This window comes from Monodon monoceros, unplaced genomic scaffold (genome assembly GCF_005190385.1).
Source record: "Monodon monoceros isolate NGI ecotype Baffin Bay Population unplaced genomic scaffold, NGI_Narwhal_1 Super_Scaffold_17, whole genome shotgun sequence".
NCBI classification, from domain to species: Eukaryota; Metazoa; Chordata; class Mammalia; order Artiodactyla; family Monodontidae; genus Monodon; species Monodon monoceros.
This window is the reverse complement of record NW_021703773.1, coordinates 27,587,252-27,595,175: the sequence shown is the minus strand read 5'-3', so window position 1 is coordinate 27,595,175 and position 7,924 is coordinate 27,587,252.

The window sequence follows — 7,924 nt, the reverse complement described above, 5'->3', positions numbered from 1 at the left end:
CACACACACACACACACACACACACACACACACACACACACACACACGCACGCACACACGCACGCACGCACACGCACAGAGTCATTCTTGAATTCTATACATAGATAAAATATCCTTCAAATAGGTGAAAGAAACACATTTCAGACATATAAAACCTTGGATAATTTGTCGAGAGTGAACTTGCACTACAAGAAACATTTAAAAAGTTCTTCAGGCAAAATAAAAATTATGCCTCATGGAAACTTGAATCTAAACCAAAGAATGAAAAGTTCTGGGTATAGTAACTATGTGATATTTATCCAATTTGAAATTTTTCTTTAAAAGTAGCTTACTATTTACAGTAATGATAATAATAATAGTTACTGTATGGTTTCTAGCATACATAGAGGCAAAATCATGCCAACTGTTGACACAGAAGCTGAGGATGGAAAATGTGTGTATACTGTTGTAAGCATCTTAGTGCTGTACATAAAGAGGTATCATTTTAAAGGTGGGCTCTGATAGGTTAATGATAGATACTGTAAATCCTAGATATCTTCTAGTTGTGCAGTCTATTCCATAACGATATAGCTGGCAACTCACCAGGAAGGCATAACACCTATAAACAAATACCCCAAAAGAAGGAAAATAATTATTCTGAGTGAAGGAAGCTAGGCGAAAGAAATGTACATACTGTATGATTCCATTGATATAAAAGTCCAGGAAATGCACACTAACTAGTGACAGTAATAGAGCTATGGTTTCCTGCGGATGGGCACAAAAGTGTAGATGGATTGATTACAAGGGGCACAATGAAATTTGGGAGATGATGGAAATGTTATTATAATTGTGGTGATGGTTTCTCAAGTATATACATGAGTCAAAACTCATAATATTGTGCATTTTAAGTATATATAGTTTATTTGATGTTAATTACAACTACAAGGAAATACCATTGCATACCCGCTAGAATGGCCCCAGATTTAAAATACTGATAAAACCAAGTATTGCGAAGATGTGAGCAACTAGAATAGATTGCTGGTGAATATCTACAGTGGTGTGAGCCCTTTGTTCAAAAGTTTCTTATGAAAAGAAACATAGTCTTACCCTGTGATTCAGCAATTAACTTCTAGGGATTGTGGTGGTCATGAAAATCGCTTCTCAGACCTCCTACAGTGAAAAATGTGATTGACCCATGGCCCCAGCTGCTGTGCTCAGAAATACAGCTCCAGGTTTGTGTGGGCACCATGTTGTCCTGAGTTGTTCTTTGCCAGTGCATGAGTGTGATGGAGATGTTAAGGCAGGCTAATTCCTAGGGCTCTGGGGACTCTCAGGAGAGAGAGACAATCTCTCATGGGTGATTTGGCTCAAAGGTTTTCTGACAGCTTTGTCAAAATGATTGTAGAGCTGCATGACAGACAAGACCTTTCAGTCCTTTTCTCTTTCTTGCTCAGAGATCCCACCTGCCTCCTGCATGGGCTGATGGCTTTCTACATCCTCCTGGTGCCCTCTGTGTTTTCCTTTACATGTGTTTCCCCTACTTAGTCTTGTGTATGTCTTGCATCTCCTCTTGGTGTTTGCCTCTCAGTGGACCTGGGTTATCACAGGTAATTTCTCAAGACATGTTTATCAGTGTTTACAGCAGCCTTATTTAAAATGCCAAACTGGAAACAACCCAAGTGTCCATCAGCGGGTGAATGGATAAACGATTTGTGCCAGATTGACACCATGGAATACTCTTCAGCAATGGCTGTGAATAGGAATTAATTACTGGTATATGCAGCGTGTAATGAATGGATATCAAAAATGATATTCAAGTGAAAGAAGCCAAACATGAAAAAGTACATAATGTATGATTGCATTTGTATGAAGCTCTACCCAAGACAAATATTGTCTATGTTGACTGAATGGAGATTGGGGTTCTTACCTAGGACAGAATGTTTAGGCTTACAGACTATATCTTGATTGTGACAGAGGTACTGGTCAGTATAAATTTGTCAAATTCATTGAAATGTATCCAAATTATACCTAAAATTGATTTAAAACATCTGCACAACAAACAATGTAGATTCTAAATCAAATTTAGGTAAAATATTGACAATGATTTTCTTAAAATAGTATCATTATCTCTATCCTAATATCTAATACTTAGTAAATCAGAATGTATATGCAATTAATACATCTAATTCCACTATTTCTACTATTTCTGCTAATAGATAAACTACTGTTTTATTTGCCTGGCATCCTTTTCCTTCCTGAAAAAATGATTCTCTCTCAAATACAACTCAGTGCTTCCTGTTGCATCTCTCAGTTAAAGTACCTCATCTTCTTCACTTTAAGATGAATCAGCCTGTTCTTGGGATTTACAAAATGAAAGTCTAATGTGAAAAGTGTTCTTTATCTCTGATGGAGAATCTGGGACTCTGTGATGTTGCATCCATGGATCAAGTTTTAAGGTTAAATCTGCTCTAAAAGGGATAAACCTGGCCTTAGAGGATAACGTCAAAACGTAGAGAAACAGGAGATGATTGTGTAAAATCTAGAGTTCTGAGGAATGCACTAATTGTCAGTGTTGTTAACTCTGGGTCAAGTCCGACGCTAAGTGCATAGTTCATCTTTAAAACAGTTTTGTGGAGATTAATGGTCTCTGTCTCCTAAAAGAGGATGAAAACGCAATTTAGAAGGGTCAAGCGCCTGGCCCATGGCTACAGACTTAGGGAGGGCAGAAGTCTGTGTGTTTATTCACCACAAGCTGATGCCTACCAACCCAGTTTCAGAGAAGAACAGGTTAATGAAGAACGGTATGAGTATGCTTGGAGAAAAGAGTAAAGAGCAGGTGTGGCTAATCATAGCAGGCATCTTAAAAATGGGCTTACATGTATCTCTTCTTCCTATTCACATTTTTCCTAAAAATGGTATCAGTCTTGGATAGCTTATTTTACTTTGTCAATACCTGAAATGTAAAATGTAGTCGAAGAAAATGTATTTTCCAAATTAATATAGTGAATATCTATGTTTATAAGCATTTTGGACATTGCTTTCCTTGCATTATCCCAAACTCTTCTAATTATTAATCCTCCCTAAATAGGAATTTCTATAGATAGATAAAGTTGAAGATTAATGTTTACAATAATAAGACCAGAAGTCATTGTGACGTTATTTCTACATCATCGGGAAAAACAATGTCGTTAATAATCAGTATTGCATCTTATACTAAACTTTGACTACCCCCTAGAGTAAATTCCGCTTTGAATTTCTAAAATTCATATTCTTACTTGACCAGCGGTAGGTGGTCCACGAGTTTCTGTTACTTGTTGCTCATCTTTTCGGTAGAATCTCATTTTTTTGGTGGCTTTTACCCCTACACACCTAAATGTTTCTCTCCTGTCTAGAATTCTCCCATAAATTCCAGATGCCCGGGGCTAATAGCCTCCTGTCATGAGATGGCTTCTGTAGATTTACCATTTACATGTATCATAGTCTTCTATGATCCTTACTTCATTCACGGCACCATTATCTGTCTAGTGTCTCGAGTTGGAAGCTCAGAAGTAACCCTAGTATCTGCAACTATTTCTTATTAGATACACACAATGTTAATCTCATTCAATCCTTTCTTTTTCCTAAGTATTCTCATAAATCCATTTCATCTTTATTTTCGTCTCCATCATTTTAATTCAGGTCTTTATCATCTTCAGATATATCGTGCCGTTCAATCCAAACTCCCCTAGTCAGAATCTTGTATTATCTCTAACCTCTCCAGAGTTTTATTTTGGCAAATCAGGTGCTTTGAGATCTTGGCCCCAATTTTTCCAGCCTAATTGGGCGTCTGTGACCTTCTCTGTGGCAGAGACATGATCTCATTCATCTCTGTCACCCCAGCACCTAGGACAGTATGTGGTAAATAACACCTATTAGGGAAGATGATAATGAATGAATAATATATAAAGAAATGAATGGATTTTAATGCATAGTTCAAACATATCTGATTCTTTCTTGGTAGTCTTTATTGACACCTGTTTGGGGAAGAATCAACAAGCCATCAAGCAAACAAATAAACCTTGCCTCCTAATCCATGTAAGAATTTACTGTAAAACTAGATTATCGTAGACAATTCTGTAACAGTCTGTAAACTTTAATGTCACATAGTAGTGGATAAAATTAATACATTTATGATAATAACAAAATATGTCTAAGTATCTTCTGGTCGTGGATTTAGGAAGGTGTATGACTTTAACTAATGTCTTTGATCCTTTAGAAACCTGTCCATTCACATGTAACCATGGACTAAACACTTCTGAAATCCAGCTTCTTTTTAATTCATGGTCTCTGTGTCCCCCCCCCAAAACCATGAAAGTGGATGTTAATTTTTTTTTAGAAGAAAAGCATTATGTGCTCAAATTGATGGTCTTCTTTGCCATTAGGTACATGAAGTCCTTTAATACAGAGAATCAAAGTATGAAACGTGTGATTATCCTACTTTATGGGCCAATATAGACACACAGTACATTCACTTATTCATCAAAATTTAGTAGGTGCTTCCTAGATATTAAGGACTTGGAGTATGAGGATTAAGACGTGGGTAAGAAACAGATGCTTCATTAAACACTTACACTTAAAGCACAAAGAGAGTCTTGCTAAATCCTACTGGCAAAAAGGTGACTGTAGTCATGGGTGTTATGGGAACATGAATACAACAGGCTCCTTTTAGAAGCTCCTGGTTCTTGACCTGTTAAAGTTCTGAGACCTGTTTAGCTTAGGTAACAAACTTCTGTTTCATTTATTTGATATAAGGTTTTTTTGCCATTTAAAAACTTATTTTATTTTTGCAACTTATTATATCCCATAGAGTTTACACTGTATAATAGCCACTGGAAAACACTGTATTAATAACATGGGGTGATAAACTTTAAGCTTCTCTATCAAAATAACAAAACTCCATCAACTTGTTGGCGAGTAAGAACAATTGTGCAGTTGTTAAAAGTAATTTCTTTAATCTCTGAATAAACCAGAGTATCTGATCTAATTTAATCCATAAAACTATAAGAATATAAGATCCATATAAGCACTATATATCGTAGGAGAAATGCAGAATTTTCTTGCCTTATTTCTTATGAATGAAGTTTTTATTAGCATTAATGGATTAGATTTATTTCAAGATTCTAATGGATTTGATACTAGGTTAGTAGAAAAGTATCAGTGAGAGACGTGGATGTGGAGGATGGATGCCTCTAGTTCTGAAGCTAGAGCCATGATCTACAAGCCATGTTCTGAATATTATTAAAAAGTAAAATCCAGGCTTCCCTGGTGGCGCAGTGGTTGAGAGTCCGCCTGCCAATGCAGGGGACGTGGGTTCGTGCCCCGGTCTGGGAAGATCCCACATGCCACGGAGCGGCTGGGCCCGTGAGCCATGGCCGCTGAGCCTGCGCGTCCGCAGCCTGTGCTCCGCAACGGGAGAGGCCACAGCGGTGAGAGGCCCGTGTAAAAAAAAAAGTAAAATCCTAGTTTTACTTTTTATGTTCTAACTTTATGCCTTTTATAGCTAGTATCTTTTTTCCTGTTCACTTGAGAAAGGAACAGTTGTTATAAATTTTCAGATGCATGATGTTTATGAGATATGTAGGTTACACTAGCATATATAATATTGAATATTGATTTCCGTTATACCACTTTCTTTTTATTTGCTTAAAACTTTCTGAAATATTACTCATTTAAAAGCAAGGAAATCTGTCCTTGACATCAATATATTTTTCTTTAAAAGCAATTTAAGATGCTTATGACTTGCATAATTCAAAGCCAATGGAATGTTTCAATTTTCATATCCTAGGAAGATATCATCTACATTTAATTATGTATTACAGAAATTGTATTTTACTCAGAGCTACACTCAGCCATGTATACAGTCTTAAAAAGAGATACGATATTCCACAGAATGATGTAGTTTAGGCATATCCATTTTTGTGTACTGTGTATTATCCTTAGAAATTACTTTGAAACCCTTTTTTCCAACATCAGTTGATGAACTTTGAACTACATACAGTTCAGGGTGCCTAAATAGGAGCATTTTCTTTTTAAAAAATATTGCTAAAAATACTTTATTTCACATATTAAATTTTTTCTTACATGAAAGGTCATTAGAAAAGATTATTATTTGGTTATGATTGTTGAAGTGCCTGGCTTTTCATATATTGCTAATAAATTTTCTCCATCTTGTATTAAATGAAAAAAAGGATTAGAATAAATAAAATAAAATTTAGGAAATAGAGACAGATAAAAAGAAAATCCTGTGTGATTCCCCTATGTAGACACACTGCCATTTTGCACGTTAGTCATTTTGCTGTTTGGAAATAAATCTCTACTTTGGCATGTATTTGGCATGTATTTACCCATGTGTGTATTGCTCCAAGTAATTTTAAAAAGGGTCAGTGTTGTTCACTATATTTTTTCTTACTGTACCATGTGGAGCTTTCTATGAAAGATGGTGTTAGACCCTTAGAAGGTTGGGGGTGTGCATGCTGCGAGTGTTTTGTTTCTTCCTTATCTTCGCTTTCCTTTCCTCTTCCTCATCCGCTTCTGTCCTTCTCCCTCCCAGTCTTAGTCATTTCACTGACAAACAGAAGAGGCTCAGTTGCAAAAAGTAATTAGAAATTTTCAAGTTAATTCCATGGTTCTTTTTGTAAGCTTTGGTTAACACATGATGGAGGAATATGACAATTACATAGGCTGACCGTTTGTTTTTCTTTTAAGATGGATCTATATTATTTGTTCAAAGTATTCATCTCTTCATTTAGCTCAGGAAAGTATACTAGCAGTTTAATACAGTATTCAACAAGGAAAAAAAAATAAGACTTTAACACCTGTGAAGATGGAAGCAAGAAGTGTTTAAGAGTAAAGATACTATAGCTGATCCTGTGCCTGAGCATTGTCCCCTTCCTTTCTCACTGTTTAAAATAAAAAATGGGGCTTCCCTGGGGGCGCAGTGGTTGAGAGTCTGCCTGCCGATGCAGGGGACGCAGGTTCGTGCCCCGGTCCGGGAAGATCCCACATGCCGCGGAGCGACTGGGCCCCTGAGCTGTGGCCGCTGGGCCTGTGCGTCGGGAGCCTGTGCTCCGCAAAGGGAGAGGCCGCAGCAGTGAGAGGCCCGCGTACCGCCAAAAATAAAAAAATAAAATAAAAGATAAAAAATGAATATTAAGTCAAACAGAAGTTTTCCTAATAAACCATACTGCTTTTAAATCAGGGAAGTACTTTACTTCAGCCATCAGAAGCTGAAAGAAGATGCCCTGGAATCTGCAGGGGGCATTTGGCAAATTCTTGATTTGCCTGAATTTATATGAAAACATGTTTTGTTTAATTTAGTGATAGTATAGTTTCTGGGTTAGGATTTTACACCTTCTTGAGATTCTCCAACAGTTCCAGGACAGAAGAGGGTTAGACACCACAGCCATGAATGGGGTCCCTGTCTGGCTGCTTGAGCCAACCTCTTGATGTCCTTTTTGATGGAAACCTAGGATAGAAGTTGACATTGATAAGACAGAAGTAAGAAGTTCAAGGCTGATTTTAAGGTAATTCTCTATTTCCACATGTGAATTGGGTTTGTTTGCAATAATGCTTTATAACAAATACCTTTCACAAAGCTAATTGCATCTTTTTTTCCATGGATCTGCTCTTATGGATCATGTTACCTCACAGGCTTGGCCTGCTTTATAATACTTTAAGAATGTTCAAAGATTCGTGTTTCCTACTTTTACAAGGTCTTTCTAAACGTTCTCCTTCGTGCCTTGGATTTTATGCGTCTGCACTGTAGTTTTCAGTTGGCACTTTCTTTTCTAAAACTGCTGCTGGTTACAGAGACATTTTGTTTTTCTGACATTCTTGGAAAAATTACCTTGAAGTTTTACCTTGGGAATATCAACTTAGAAATGTCGATCCTTCATTTTAAACATGG